This window comes from Mastigoproctus giganteus, chromosome 11 (assembly GCF_048544385.1).
Source record: "Mastigoproctus giganteus isolate SK-2022 chromosome 11, ASM4854438v1, whole genome shotgun sequence".
NCBI lineage: Eukaryota > Metazoa > Arthropoda > Arachnida > Uropygi > Thelyphonidae > Mastigoproctus > Mastigoproctus giganteus.
Window position 1 is genome coordinate 75,526,807 of NC_143585.1, and position 16,850 is coordinate 75,543,656.

At 40.0% G+C, this 16,850-nt stretch overlaps 1 protein-coding gene across 2 annotated transcripts in view; it reads right to left on the reverse strand.

Annotated features, from left to right (window-relative positions):
• The window catches only part of LOC150078136 (cadherin-like and PC-esterase domain-containing protein 1), a 168,449-nt gene that overhangs the window by 88,810 nt on the left and 62,789 nt on the right, over positions 1-16,850 (reverse strand). Inside the window, exon 1 of one of the 2 annotated variants that reach the window (XM_090385076.1) lies at positions 7,763-8,080. The exons of the other annotated variant lie outside the window; for it this stretch is intronic. The gene's annotated coding sequence lies outside the window, so the exon portion shown is untranslated. Of the gene's footprint in view, positions 1-7,762; positions 8,081-16,850 lie in introns of those variants that run through there. 2 annotated transcript variants of the gene reach the window in all.

A 16,850-nucleotide genomic window follows, 5' to 3' on the forward strand; every position in this document is an offset into this window, starting at 1 on the left:
GGGAAGTTGAAGGAATAAATGAGGAAGAAGAAAAGGTCATTTCTGTGAATTTGAAGTTGGACAGTAAAAGAATGCACTAGTTGCGGCACGAGTTCGGACTGGTTGTGGGGGATGGGGGGAATTATAGATGACAATTCAGATAAACAGTGCCCGTGGAAGTATCCATAGAAAAGGCATGCAGCAGGAACAGGACGTCTATGAGACAGAGTGCGGGGGACTTTGTAAGAGATAAGTCATTAATTAACCTAACTGCTTTCTTTTAAGTGGAATCTAGAAGCCTGAGAGAGAGCTTATGCGGGCACCGCCCCAGATGTGGGAACAATATTCCATGGTGGAGATGGATTTGAGATATCTACAGAGTGAATAGCTGTTTAGAAGAAAAGTAACAACGAGAGAGGATGCAGTTTTTAGGTGCAGAGGAAGCAATATTATTGATTTGCTTATGGCAAGAGAAATTAGAAGCCAGTTCATTCCTAATAGAGATTTGTGATCTTGTCTAGAAATCTGAGTGTCGTCGAAGATAAACATAGAAGCTACAGATTCCTTTTCGTAAGGTGTCAGACAGGACTGAGTTTTAGAAGGATTGAAATTAACTAGGTTATCTTTGTTCCTCTGGAGAATTACGTAGATGTCAGCATGTAAGGAATTGGTAGTGGCTATTCCAGAAGTTGAAGCTGTTTGTGCAGAGCAACATTTCATAAACTGGTAGGTGGAATGCAATGTGCTATTATCGGCAAAATTATGGATAGGATTTCCATTCAGTAGGAGAAAGAACTAAACCTTGGATGACACTAGAATGTGTGGAGAAGTTAGAAAACAGAGAGCTATCTATGGATGATGCGACGGAGAATAAATGGGGAAGAACCAGGACTCAAGTGACATGACTCAATTAGATTCTCTGGAGACATTCTTCCCTGCAAATACTGTTAGTTTTTTTAATAATTTAAACATAGATCCAGAAAAACTATGTACAGATAAAATATATAGAGAAGAAATCTTTGATAATGTGTACCAGCAGGTACAAATATAATAGAATATTAATTTAATAATCGTATGCTCTGTGTTTGAGTTCATATTTTGTAAATAAGCTTGTAAAAATGTAACCACACCCTCTAGCCACATGCTGTGAATGGATATTTCGAAAGAGAAACAGATAATAATAAAATCTACCATCACCCGCAGCGAAAGTTCAGAGAGAATACTGGATACTCAGTTACAGAAACATTCGGAACTCGATAAGATGGAGGCTTATTTAGAACACCTTTATGACAAACATGATCAAAAGCCTTTGAAATGACAACAGGAACTGCTTGAGTTTTACCATTTAACTCTTCCATTGAATTTGTCCATAGATAGGTTTATCTTATCCTGGAAGGCTCAATGAACTAGGAAAACAGGGATGTACGAATACTTTTTAGAGGTTTTAATTCAGTTTTCTCATTCTGACATATCCAATTGAGAGTTTTTAGTCTAAGGATCATAAGTCCTGTAATGTGAGAGTCCATACTTGTCTACTCTTTGACGGGCTGGCTGTGATGAAGAAGATGTCATGATCGTTTACTTCACTTTTTTTTTTATTTGAGGCGTGTTCATAAATGTGCAAGTGCCAGCAGCTTCAGCATATTCGTCCTTCGTTCATCCATTCACATGTAATTTGGGCTTTTTTTACCTCATGGCCGAGTTAGTCTGCTGATGAGCAACGACACTATCCCTGAAGAGGGAGTATGCAGCACCTATGAATTCACCTTTTCAATCTTCAGATCTTACTATAATAGAGTATATTTGGGATGGTCTAGGAAGATGAAATAGATATCCTGTTATCCCAATCATCTGCATGACCATTTGAGAGCAACCCCATACTCTATGATATTACAATCCGAAGATCATAAAGCTTAAACCACATGTGCTGTACGTTTCTTCTTTACGCTCTCTTGCGATAAATCTGTTTATAACTATTGCAAGCGCAGTGGATTTAACATTCACTTAAAGAGAGATCACTATCAAATGCATTCCATTTCGTAGTAACAACTTCTGTTGGGGACACGACATAATAAGAGATGGCCATCATAGGATAATCGCAATCATTTTATTGTGCGGCTTCCAGGAGCTGTTACAAGGTACGTGGTGCTCGGTGTTTCTAATATTTGTCCAAGAAGCGTAAGTAAGTATCAATAATGAGGAGACGTTTCTGAATATCTCTATTATGTGAACTTCTTGTTATCGCTTAAAAATAAGTCTGAATTGGCGTATGAATACAACAAATAGCTGAGCAAATCTCCGGTAACTTAGGTTCACACCGATTATTTTAAGCGACAATTTGTTTTTCAGTGGGTATAAAAAACTTCATTTCTTCCTCAACCCCAAAGAAACTTCGCTCCATTTACCTCATGCAACAATCCCCCCCTCTCTGTCCGCACGTGCATGGAAACACGTTAGGTGCTCTGAAGGCGGGACACTAATTTGCCGGGACGCAACAACAAACGACCCTTTTTTTTTTGTGGTTCTTACCCGCTAGGAACTCCGAGAAAATGTGATAAAGCGCGTCTCCCAAACGGTAGCTTTGTCCTCCTCCCAAAACAGAATGAGCAATGCTACGCTTCGTTTACCACCCTTGCTTCTTTGATTCTTTCTGTCTGTCCGTGCTTGATTCTCGGAACTGTCAGACTTCGTAATCAGTTCAGAGAGAGAAAAAAAAAAGAAAAGAAAACTAATTAATCGCAACTAATCCCCACACAACTAATCACCAAACGGAGGGCAAAAAAGTAATCTTTCACGTGAAAATGCTAAAAATTTTAAATGTTTTCTGTAAACTAACCAAAAATAATAGTTACGTGGTAGAGATATCCGTTTGCAAACAAAAATGTTCATCAAGAGCATAACTGTTATTTTAGGCAAGGTTGTCAGTTTCGTATTTCACTTCCAAAAAACAAAACAACAAAAAAATAAAATAAAAATAAATCCGGTAGAGATCATTGGTCAAGAACTAAAAGCCATCTGCTGAGAGCTGCACAAACCAACACGAAATAGCCTAATTTGAAATTAATGACCAGTGGATCACGTGCTAATACCGAATCCTCCCCTCTTCGCTGATCAGTTAGTGTATTGATAACCACATTGCCCGAACATTACTTAAGATTTCGTAACCGGAGGTCACCGACCGACTTAGATTATTGACGTAGTAACCCGTTAATGACCAAACTGTCGAAGGGAAATGTGTAGTGTAGGAAGAGGAGGATCAAGATCCACTTAGCGTTCCTCACCTAACACGCCCCTGGACCACATTCCGAGGGTATGTGTTTAACATCACCTGAACGACTATCGTAAACATGGAGAATGGCAGCAAAATTGATGGGATTAGTTCGGTGCACGTGTGCTGTCCTAGAAAAATGGCTAGTGTAGAAAGTAACGGGGCAGCATCTACGTTGCGCGATATACGCCTAGGCAAGGATTTTGTTCGCCGAGATCTCAGGTTTTTATCATAAACAAATACGAGCATGCGCGAACCGATGGTGTCCATAATAATATCGGTTACAGAATGCTCTTCTGATGGACACTAAACGCTTTTTACACTGCCCTACCAAAATTTTATAGTTGGATATCTGCCAGTCGAGAGATGTTTGGATGGCGTCCATCTTATCTCCGATAAGACGGATGTCAAAAATAACCGGAGGACAGTATTTTAAATAAATACTAAGCCAATCAAATTCCATCTTAAGCTCAGGAACTAGAATTCTTTTGTATATCAACTGGAATTGTACTTTCTGACTCATGACTGAACCTAATTTAGGTTATTACTCCTCATGACTGAACCTTGACTGTACTTTGTGTTGTGTTAACATCTGAATTCTATTCATGGAATTACCCAAGTTGCTGAACACATGAACTTATTGTGTTTTTATTAACTTCTGGCAGATTCCATAGTTGGAGATGCGAGTTCCACTTTTTTCTTTCTTTATTCTTGCTTTAATTCTATTATTTTCAAATTCCAAGGTTGATCCGTCTGCTGATCCCCCTCTTTCCTACCTTTTCCCTCCCCTTCCAGTTCCCATATTTCTGTCTTTCTCTTCTCATGTGTCTAATTGGTGGGATCTTTGCCCTGGGTTGATCTAGCATGATCTAATAGGAAATAGAAATAGGAAACATGATCTAATAGTACAATAGCGGCTAATGGGGGAACCCTGGGGTCCGCCACAATAACACACGAATATCCCTATCGGAACAAGTTTTTCATTTTGAAAACCAATAATACCAAGCCAACTCATTCTGTAATATTTTGGTAGGGCAGTGTATACATATAAAATACGTTTTTATCATTACTTTTCTCAAATTGGAAACACTGGAATTCATTAGTTTCTTTCCGTCGGTTGCATGATTTTAAAATTCATCTGCAAATCATGGATCACTATGAGAACACAATGATCCATTATAGATGTATTCAAGGATTTGCAGAGGAACGAAGGAAATCTTAGTTTATATTCATTCCTAGTCTTTATTTCTGTAGAATCTCACGAGTATACGCCAGGAGAATTAGTAAGGTTCGCGTGCAGCAGTAAATTTTGAAGAAGGGGTGGCTACAGGTTACTTGAGACTATCACGATTCTACTTCCTGTTCCATGACTTGGCTTCATTATTTATAACTCTGAGAGAGTGTACGTTGGCATCTCTTTAATATCAACTTTGGCTTTTATTTACCAAAATTCACTGTGAGACGATTCCATTTCTTATACTAGTGAGGATAAGGATGGAACACATTACCACAAGACTGACTTAGCCAGTGAGGAATATTCATACTAGGTAGATGAATATAAATTGATATTAATGAGGTCTTGTAGTCTAAAGAATAGGAGGGATGGAAAGATTTTAAAATTTCACTACATAGGCGGATAAAGGCGAGGATGGATATGGAAACGTGGTCAAAAGCACGCTTCATACAGTATACATCAGTGGTGGCTTGCCACCAAGACTTGTTGAATTCGCAACCGTAAGTTGATAAATATTTTAATGCATCAAATGGCATTCGTGTACTCTTCTATGGAAGGATCCGTTACTAAACCTATTGTTTTGGTTAACGGTGATTAATAAGCTTCTTGGCAGATGGACTATAATAGAAACGTGTGGTGTTATCAATATTTAACTGGGTCACTGCGAAGGTAAGCTTGCAGATGAGGTAAATGAAGGTCATGCGGCGGAGATGTTTTCTAAAATGTATTCGGTTGTAGCGTACGGTTATTCTTCAAGTTGGAGTGCTGGCCAGGTGGACAGGAGATTGGGAGTATCAATTTTCAAAGAGATTTTACCAATAAACAGCTATGATATTGGTGGACACCTGTGTTTTTGTCATTAAGCCCTTGCAGGAAATGTAAGAATAGTACCTCTGGTTCTGCCCTCTTTACTCGCATATCCCGGCAACTACAGCTATTGATGATACTCCAGGGACGGAAGCTAAAACGTGCTCTGTGGAGTTTATGTATTGTGTGTTTATACTCCTTAGGGCAGCTACCATTCGCGTGCGCGAACTGCAGCCTTAGCTGCAGTCTGTTGTTGAAAAATTCCTTACATCACTACCTCGTAAATGTAAACCAGACAGAAAGTATACGTCCTAACCAAAAGTATTGACTTTCCTCCTACTACAACTGATTACTTTGAGTTTAACAGAAGTTGGTTGTGCTCTGGAAGTTGTTTTATCGTTCAAGCTTCCTCTCCTTTCCCCCAAGTATCAATGTCGGTGCTTATAATGACACATAGATACGTAAAAGGTCCCTTTTTTGTTTGTCTAAAAGAGTACGTCATTCATTAACTCACCCAATGCTAAGCGTCGTCTGGTCTAGTGGTGGACCACCCTCTACTCAATTTTCTGATTTTTTTTTTTTTTTTTTTTTTTAACTGCTAATATATATGGATCAGGTGGAACTTTGATATCCAGCAATCAACTTTCGCTGTACACTTTGTCTGTTAATTAAAATTATAAATTTCGTTTTTACGAATAATATTTTTAACTATCAGTGTACATAGACTTTGAAGGTGATTGTTGCAAGTGTACACGCGCGATTTTTCTCTCTCCTGTGATACAAACCAGAGTATTTTAAGGTCCGGTTGATCTTTTTTTCGTTAAATCCTTTACGACACCTGTGATCTCACTCGGAGACACCCCCCCCCTTCCATACCCCTTACCAGCAGGGTATTCACAAAGAAATTCCAATTTCTTTATCCGTTTCCTTGCAGTGAAGGAGGTATCAATCCGAAGGAAGATTTTATTTTCATTTCCCCTTTGCCAAATCCTCACTTAGAGATGCCACTTTCCGAGGGCCAAAAGTAAATGATGCGCTAAACATCCCCCTGTATTATCCCCCAGACGTCCTGTCTCTTTCTATCGGTGGCTTGAGCAGCAAGCCATTTTACTTTCACGCGAACTGTGTTGTTATCCACAATCGCTAGAGACCCAGCACTGACATCCATGGACTAGTGGAAGCATTAGTCCAAATCTTTTTCTTTCTTTTCTCCTTTCTTTTTTTTTTTGTTATTAACCTTTGCTTTCGAACATCTCCTCCTTCTAGTGTAAGTCGTCAGTGTCACTTCTTGCACTTTCCTTCTATTTTATGGATTTCGCGTATTACGAAAACTTCGCCACCGCTCGCAGTTTTAGCGCATCATATTGCTTTTATTGGCAAACGATTGCGTCGGATGTATCGTCTGCTCTTCACTTTTTTTCGGATCAAAAGAATGTACAGTTTTCTACTGACCGCGTGTCACGTGACTGGTGATTTATTACTAGTATCAGTGCGCGTACACGCATGGAAGACATACGTAACGCTACAAGAACATCCCAGCACGAGTCCAAAAGCTGCTGGATGATGGGCATCTTGTATCCTAGTATTAATCAATGAGCTCCCACTCCTTCACTTGTTTTTAAACTCGCACACTACAGTCTCGATTATCCGAACCTCGCTTATCCGAAAAACCACTACGAATGGGATAAAAATAGAATATCAGAAGTGATTATTGGCGTAATTAAGTGCACGATTTATGAGTGGTGTCTCGGCATTGAGGGACGTTCTTATTTTTTCCCCAATTGTCTATAAAATTTATTTTCTTGTTTCAAAAAATGAGTCTAAAATTAGAACAGCGTATATTATTAAGTAAATCAGAATGTTTTTCTTTCCAATGTATATAATTATCATAGCACGTGAAAATGGGGTGGAAAAAAGAAATCCAAAACGTTGTTTGATGTAAATAAATATAATAAATTATTTTAATGACCAAATACGAGATAGTTATGCGAGACAATGGGATTTTTAATACATTTTTACTGAAAATAATTAAATACCTAAACGCATGAGCATAATATGAGCAAAGGATCTTTATCATTGATAGTTGATGGAAGAGGAGTAGTTTATCCATCAAAGATTAAGATAGTGAGATTGTATAGCTCTTTACTAGAAGTAAAATAATATTTAAAGATATCAAAAATGAGAGCGAGAGAAAGATGGAGGAAAAACACAGATAAATATCCAAGAAATGAAAGTATGATGAGATTTAAATATAGTAAACAATATCACTAACAGATGGCGTATCGATACTCTACCATGTGAAAGCAGCTTCCGGTATAAATGCTATACAAGAATGAAAGTCTGTTTTCCATGAACTAAGAATGAAGAACTCTTCTCTCTATCCTGTTAAAACTTTGACCAACATCCCTTCGTCTTAGAGGTAGGAAGATGACTTAAGGAAATACAGGAGTAGCAGCACCAGCACGCACACTTACCTACTATTGCAGAGGGCACAACGGGTTAAATTCCCTGGACATCTATGGAGTTTGGGCCACTTCCCCACTACGAAACATTCCTAACTGTTGGGTCTCTCTCTCTCACTCTCTCTCTCACTCACTCATTCACACTCTCCTGTGTGAACGGGGTTGCTTCGAGTCACGTGTGTGCCTAGCCTTGCACGAGTGGCGTCTCTGTCAACAACGCTGAGCCTCCAGCTTTAACTACCGTATCGCCGTCTGCATCGGTTGGTTCCGGCCGCTGCGCACAACGCTAGTCACACACGCACGCACACACACACATACATGCATCGTGCGGTCAATGGTGGCGGAGAAGCCCACAGTATCAAAGTTCGCGAGGGGATGTTGCAACTAAAGACTACTAACAGCGGAGGCACCCAGTTCGCTCTCACACGATTCGACCACCCAATGGCCGCTTTGATGGTGCGAGTGAATTGGCTGATGCAACATTTGCGATTTATGTTCCGATGGAAATCAGTGGCGGACTGCGGATGCCCTCTGTCGTCCGCGGTGTGAAGTGAATCGCCACGTGGGGGGAGAACTACCGGTAGTGACGTATTCTGAATCGTGCTTACGCGTCCTCAGCTGATGGATATTCGATATTTTGTGCATTTTCATCCGTTTCCTCATACGGATGTTTAACTTTCGAAAAGCGGAAAGGATTTAATTTTTGTTTTCATGTTTTTCTTGATAGTCAAAAGCGCGAAATTGAGTAAGGATGTATAGTAAGTGACAAAAGAAGCGGTGCAGTTATAAACTGCTCCGCATCTTTTGTCACTTACTATACACGAAAACTAAAATATAAACTAGAAAAATAATTATGCAATTTACCATACTTCGGTTTAGATTACTGTTGAGGTAATTCAGGTAATGCGGTGTCATTTAAACGAAGCGTTTTCTTAAGGCCGGGTTTCCTTGAGGGATGAAAAGCTCTGATTTTCCAGCTGACACTGCTCAAATGCACAATATTTAGAATACCTGTAATAAGAGGGGCAAGCAATTAAAAAAAAGCCCCTTTTATTCATTTCTACTGTTGCAGTGTATATTTTTGTGTAATATGAAGATGTAAGGCTTAGCGAGATCCTTTTGTACCCTATAGGTCGGATTGCATTGATTGGCTGTGTTTCAAATTATCCCTTTATTTTTCCTAAGAAAAGTCTACGAACGCTGTCTGGGGGGAAAAACCCACCTCGACCAGTGCTGTTATCAGTCATTCCTGTTTCGCAGACAGATCAAAGATCTGACCTAATTGTCTTTTCTTTCAAAGGTACAAGAAATCGCAACTGCTTAAGAAATTAAAGTAAGAAAAAAAAATTCATTTTTCCTCAGCCTGAAGCTAATAACTGTCTCGAAGTTTGCTTAGCTAGTCGGCTCCTACGCTAGTCTTCCTTATAGTCTGGAATGATGAAACAACATCCTACAGTCGTTGTAAAAAAAAAAAAAAAAAATTCTCCTTTTTTTTTTTTCTTAATTCGCTATGGAGATGAAGTTGCATCAAAGACCGAACATTGATTAAAGCCTTCTCTTTTTTTTAAGCAGCTCTAACATTGCTCGAGGATGTTTAGTATGTTCAAAGGAAGCAAAAACATTTGTAGGTTATTTAATTAATTGGAGCTTTTGTACTGTTCTGATAGACTAAAATTAAGGACTATGAACGTGGTACGATAGCTGGTGTCAATACAATCGATACTCCATTGGAAGAAAGCAAAACCAGAGTGGCCCCGGGTGCCAAGCGTTCCGTGGCCAAGCGATCTCAGTGCGTTTTCCAAAGCGAGCTATCTAAAGAGCTTTTGCCATTGTATATATTCTGTTTATTTCTGAATACCGTTTTTTCTCATTTTATATTTAAGTAGCTCTTTTGTTCTGCAAGAAGTAGGCAAAGGCCCAGAAAGGAAAGAAACCTTTCTGTTTCGTTTTCTTTATTACTAACACAACTAATAGCCGCTTGGTCACCTCGTGGCACTGCTCCTGCCTCCCCGTGGCGGGGCCGGTAACCTGGGTGGTAAAGACAAACCCCCAGGGCCAAAAGGAGCCGACATGGATATAAGTGACTATCCACTGTTAGAGCCCTCGAGCTCAAGGTCAGAAATTCCTGACATTGACCATGACTCCAATCGTCCAAAGAGACTAAGGACGGAAAATCAGAATAATGACGTGCCAGCATTTCTTATAATGCACTCATTATCCACGCAACCTGTTGGCAAACTATCGCCTTTTCTTATACAGAAATGTTTAGAATCGGTTTGTGGATCTCCTAAAATGGTTAAGCGTCTCCAATCTGGAGACCTTCTAATTGAAACTTCTAAGACAACTCACTCAGAGAAGCTGTTAAAATTAACATCATTTAACAGTATTCCAGTGTCAGTTACGCCCCATAACACTCTTAACACCTCTAGAGGCGTTATCAGCGAATGGGACTTACTATCAGTGTCAGAAGAAGAGATAATACAAGAACTGAGGGAACAAAAAGTGACTCATGCGCGGAGAATAATGACCAAAAAAGATGGGAACCTACTACCAACCAGGTCCGTCATTTTGACATTTAGTACTCCGACTCTTCCATCTTCTGTTAAAGCAGGTTATTTAAACTGCAAGATTCGGCCTTACATCCCAAATCCCATTCGCTGCTTTAAGTGCCAGAAGTATGGCCATTCTCAGACGGCATGCCGAGGCGATGCTGTGTGTCCTATTTGTGGCTCTAAGGAGCATTCCCAAGGAGACTGTACAGCTGCCACTCCTAGTTGCCCTAACTGTAAAGGAAGCCATCCTGCCTTTTCTAAAGCATGTGACCTTTGGAAAACAGGCAAACAAATCCAGAAATATAAGGTAGAGCATAAAGTCACATACCCTGAAGCAAGGAAGCAAATACTGTTAACCATGCCTAGCCGATCATACGCATCGGTCTCTAAAAACAGCCGGTCAATTTCAACTCAAACAGATGTCTCCATAGAACCAAACATTTCATTTGCCACCTGGGCCAAAACCATGCTAACGTGCAATAAAAAATCTACAGTTAATGAAACCAGCAACACGCCAATCAGTATCCCAACTGATGCCATCTCAACCTTGCCCGAAAGAACAAAATCTGTTAGTGTTGAAAATCAAAAGACAATGAAATCATGCTATAGCAACATTCAAATGGAAGTTCAGTCAGAGGACGAAGACACAGTCCTAGAATTACATGCCAATGATACCATGGATACAGGACGCCCAACCTTTCCCAAAAATGAAAAATCAAAACTAAGCAGGCAGAAACCTCAGAAAAAACAGTCAGATCAATCTTCGTCAAATAAACCCAAGCAATGAACAAATTCCTACAATGGAACTGCAGAGGATTACGCAGTAATATAGATGACCTGAATGATTTACTCACACAAACTAACGCATTAGGAGTATGCTTACAGGAAACATTTTTATCACCAAAAGTTTCACTCAAATTCAAAAACTATACTATGTTTAGGCGAGACAGGGATTCTGACTCTTCTCGTGGAGGGGTAGGTATTCTTGTCAAAACTACCATACCATCAAGACATCTCCAACTAGTAACCTCCCTAGAAGTTGTAGCAGTTCGGATAGCAATGGGAATATCATTAACCCTTGCATCTGTTTATATACCACCTAATTATCCTTGTACCCAGACTGAACTTGACAACCTTTTAACACAACTGCCACCTCCTGTCTGTTTACTCGGTGATTTTAACGGTCACCATCCATTGTGGGGATCCTCCACTATGGATAAGAGAGGCCAATTAATTGAAACATTCCTAGATAACCATAATCTGACTGTATTAAACACTGGCTCTCCAACGTATGTTCAATTACCTGCAGGCACAACATCTGCCATAGATTTATCTATCTGTTCAGCATCTCTTTTTCCAAGTATGGAATGGTTGGTGTTGAACGATCCATTCCACAGTGACCATTTTCCAATCATCAGCTCACTTCAAACACAGGTCGTATCATGCCCCAAAGCCCGTATATCTTGGAATTTCCACAAAGCAGACTGGAAAAATTACTGTACTTGTGTCCTATTAAACAAACAGTATGTACAGCAACAACGTATTGATGAAGTAACCGAACACATTACCAGCCATATATTATCAGCAGCTGAAATGTCTATTCCAAAATCCAACCAGAGCAAGCGGGTACACCAAAACCATTGGTGGAATCAAGATTGCACCATAGCGAAAGTAGAAAAAAACCGTGCTTGGAACCAATTTCGCAAATTCCCCACTACTGCCAACCTTATAGCTTTCAAAAAACTGAGAGCCAAAGCAAGACAAATTAGGAAAAAAGCAAAACGTGACTCCTGGATTAAGTTCGCCTCAACTATTAACAAAAATACTGACACTCGGATTATCTGGAAAAAAATACAAGCTCTCAATGGAAAATTTCTACCTCTACAGTCTCCAATAATTCAGTGGAATGGGCAGGACCTATCTTCTCCTACTGACATCGCAAATGCTTTAGCAGAATATTTCTATAATACTTCCGCCTCAACCACTTATGTGACTGCTTTTCAGAGAATTAAAACTAATGAAGAACGAAAAAAATTGAATTTTTCAACTAATCACCCACTTCCATATAACCAGCCCTTTACTATAGCTGAACTCAAAGAATCCTTGAGTAAATCTCCAAATAGTGCAGCAGGACCAGACGGCATTCACTACAGAATGCTTAAACATCTGTGTGAAGCTGATCTGTACATACTATTGCTATTTTATAATAGGATCTTCTCAGAAAACACATATCCTCTCTCATGGCGTCATTCCTATATTTGTGCAATACCAAAACCGGGAAAAGATACATCTCTAGTTCAAAATTACAGACCAATATCATTGACAAGCTGTTTGGGCAAGACCTTCGAAAGGATGGTGCATAAGAGGCTCACCTGGATTCTTGAATCCCAAAATCTGCTTTCTGATCACCAATATGGCTTCCGCAAAAACAGGTCCACCCTAGATTTACTTGTCAAAATTGAATCCAACATACGTAACGCCTTCATCAGGAGACAACATTTAGTTATGGTCAACCTGGATATTCAGAAAGCATTCGACACCACATGGCGTCATGGTATTATCACAGATATGCATCAGTTAGGGTTGAGAGGCTATCTCCCTCAAATTATTCAGAACTTTTTAAAGTTACGTACCTTTCAAGTCAGATATCAAAACTTCCTATCAGCATCTCATATTCAAGAAGAGGGTGTCCCACAGGGTTCTATACTGAGTCCAACCCTATTCGCAATTAGGGTCAACAATATATTGGAAGATCTTCCAAAAACTATTGAAGTATATATGTATGCAGATGACCTCACCATATCGTGCCAATCACAAAATATGAATACTATCGAAAGACAGTTACAAATTACTCTAAACAGAATAGAATCGTGGACTTTACGCAATGGATACCATCTTGCTGAACAGAAATCCACTACCACTCATTTCTGCAAACTCCGGTCATTTCATCCTGATCCTGAGTTAAAGATAAAAAATGTGTCGGTTCCTCTGGTTAACACTGTCCGCTTTCTTGGCCTGATTCTAGATAGAAAACTGAACTTTCAAGCACATGTGGCCTATCTTCGTACCATCTGCTTGAAGAAATTGAATATCCTTCGGTGTGTGTCATCCATGTCTTGGGGCGCTGATCGGCATACGCTTATCCATATTTATAGAGCTCTCATCAGATCCCGTTTGGACTACGGTTCCCCAGTGTATGACTCTGCGAGGAAGAGTACATTAGAACGATTAAATACCATCCAGCACAGTGCCCTTCGAGTTTCTCTAGGGGCTTTCAGAACATCCCCAGTCCAGAGCCTTTACATTGAAGCCCACGAACCTCCCTTACATCTTCGGAGGAAAACATTGCTTTTAATGTATGCCGCAAAAATCCGCAGTCTTCCCTACCACCCGAATTGGAGATGTCTGTACAACACCGAATGGGACTCATTTTACAACAGTAAACCAAATGAAAACAGACCTGCTGCACTTAGACTTAAAGAACTAACTCAAACGTGGAATATTGCAATCGACAATATATATCAGGACATAACACCTCCTGATCCACCGTGGACAAATATCCCTGCAATTTACGATGACTATTTCCAACAGTGGGGAAAGAACACCTTGTGTCCCTTCAATATCGCACAGTTACATGAAGCTCACTCTGCTTTTAATTCACAGGCCTGTAAGATCTATACAGATGGATCGAAAACTGAGACCCAAGTAGGCGCTGCTGCGATCTTTCCATCTTTCAGCACTTCTGTCTCATTACCTGTAGAATGCAGTATCTTCACTGCTGAGCTTTATGCTATTAACTTGGCTCTAGGGCATATTACTCAACTTCTAATTTCGTCTGCCATAATATACACTGACTCGCTCAGTGCTGTCTCTGCCATAAATAGTAATACCAACTCCTCTCACCCTGTAATAAAACAAATCCATTCTAAATTACTTGTGTGTAATGAGTCAAACCAAACTGTAACATTCTGTTGGATTCCAGGTCATTCTGGGATAGCAGGAAACGAAAGAGCAGATCTAGCAGCCAAACAACCAGATACTACTCTTTTGCAGACTTTTCGATCCCCATATACTGATTATAAACATATCATCCATAAAGCATGTTACAATAGCTGGTCATTAATCTGGAGAAGTTATCCAGAAAACAAATTATTCCAAATAAAACCAGAACCAAAGCTGTGGCCCTCCAGCTTCCAGAAAAGCAGACGAGAAGAAACAATTTTAGGAAGGCTCAGGATTGGGCATACTTATCTCACTCATCTCTATCTATTAACTAATGACAGCGCTCCACAATGTACATCATGTCAAGTACAACTGACCATTCGCCATTTGTTAGTGGACTGTCCCCACCTTCAGAACATCCGCTTAGATACTTTTAAATCAATTGCTAAAACACAGTCATCAATAAATTTATTGCAGATTCTGGGAGATGATTCTAATAAAAAGGAACTATATACTTTCCTAAACCGGATACAAATATATCATAAAATATAGATATTATTTCATATTCACTATTAGAAGACACAATATGGCCCAAGTAGCCTTTGTGTCGTTAAACCCAACAACAACAACAACAACAAAACCAGAGTATTTAACTGGTTTTAGGTAATCGAAGCTATCGCATTAATTGCCTGCTTAAGTAGAAATGATCTGGTTAACTCTCCCCCCCCCCACAGACTATGACGTCATTGTACGTCACGAATCGTTACGTCATGCGTTATTTTATGAGTTACTCTTTGATTTTAAAGACGCGTGCGAACATGTTTCTGAGTGTCTTAAGCGATGCACAGACGTAAGAGGCTGTTGAAAACATTCCAGACATTTGAGTGGAAGAAGAGTGTTGGGAACAAAACCGAAATGTGAGAAGCGGTCAATTTTGACAGACGTGTACGTGTTATCACAGCGTGAAATTAAACTTCCAGGCCTTAATTTCATGCTAAGACATACTCCACTTATTATTTTAGCGTGCGCACACCCACACGTACTTAAAGAACATCCCTTTCCTAGTTTAAAAGACGTGCGCAGATCCTTGGAGTAGTCTTGGGGATTAGGGTTCTATAACTTGATATGAATCTGTCGGGCGGCTTCTAATGAGAGGTAATTACTAAGCCTACTTTTTATGGTTTCATTCGCAGTTGTGGGCATGCCAAAAAAAAAAGAAGAAAAAAACATGGGCATTCTGTTTAGCTGACAACAGATATGTTAATTCCATGGACACAGAGATGCCATTATGTGGTGCGTAATCACGGTGCCAGCTGTGTGCTACGTCAACTCTGCCATCTTTATTACTTAATTTTTTTTTCTTGAAAGAGAGAGAGTTGTTTGCAACATGGTTTTAAGGGCAAGAAAACGTTTCAATCCCAAACGGGGAAGAATTGGTTGAGTCCTGGATTCGACTCTCGTTTGAAACTGGAGGAATTCTTTAAGGCTTGTACTGGGGCTATAATTTGTCTATCTCTGAGAGTTAGTCAAAGTAGGGTCAGTTCTTACTCGTAGATATCTCCTAGCCTTCAGGTTGTCTCAATGTCCATTTTCCGATTGAAAATTGAATAACTACGCTCAGAAATTGCAACAACAATTGAATCCAATCTTGGAGGACAACAATTTATTCAATGAACAGACACGTGTCCTTATATACATATGGATTTTGATAGTGGAGTAGACAGTATTCATCGTGGCAAAAAGGTAATCCAATTCATTCCTTCAACTGTCATGCAACGTGACAAGCTCCTCATCGGTTGAGAGTGTAGTACAAGCGCTCGCGTCCTATCCCACACGCACGTGTGGCATGCAATCTCCTTCGGTGTGAGATAGCTTCCAACGTTCTTTATCACTCTTTACACTTTGGTGTGCTTTTACTAATTTTTCTCCGTCACTCGCGAGTGACCTCTTTACCGTATTCGGTATTATTTTCGTAAGTAGCAAATGTCACGCAAGTGCCTTGCGTGTACCCCTGGTTTATGCGCTTCCGAGATTAGTTGTCCAAGGAGAGGCAAAAAATGAAGAGGCTCAGAACGAAAGAGAAAGGAAAATGTTTTAACTGCAGAAGATCGTCTTGTTCCGCATAGAAGATCCAGATTTAGAGATCTTAAACGCTACCATGGCCCCTATAAGTATATATCAAAGAACGCGTGTTAAAACAAGTTCTCATCAAAAGATACTTTACATAAGTTTTGTTTCCAGGCCAAAGAATTACTCCCAATGTTGTCCACTCCCAAAAAATGACTTCCAGCTGTTGCCCACTGGAATACGTCACTTCCGAGCCCATTCCTAATCGCCCTGTGCTAATCCAACTCCCATCAGCGTGTTCCTTCCAGCGTTCCGATTACATCAATGCACCGCGTTTGTATACCATCTCTAAGCCCTCTTGTGTCCCCGAGGTGCTTCATATTTCCGCTAACCCAACAACCTCTGCTTCAATTTGTTGTTCATCTCTTCGTTTCATTTCGCCTTCTTGCTTTCTTGTTACTTAACTATGGCACTGGGGCCAAGGAACTATCTTTATATGACCCACTGGAGACCCGCCTCTCAGCTACGGCACTGGGTCA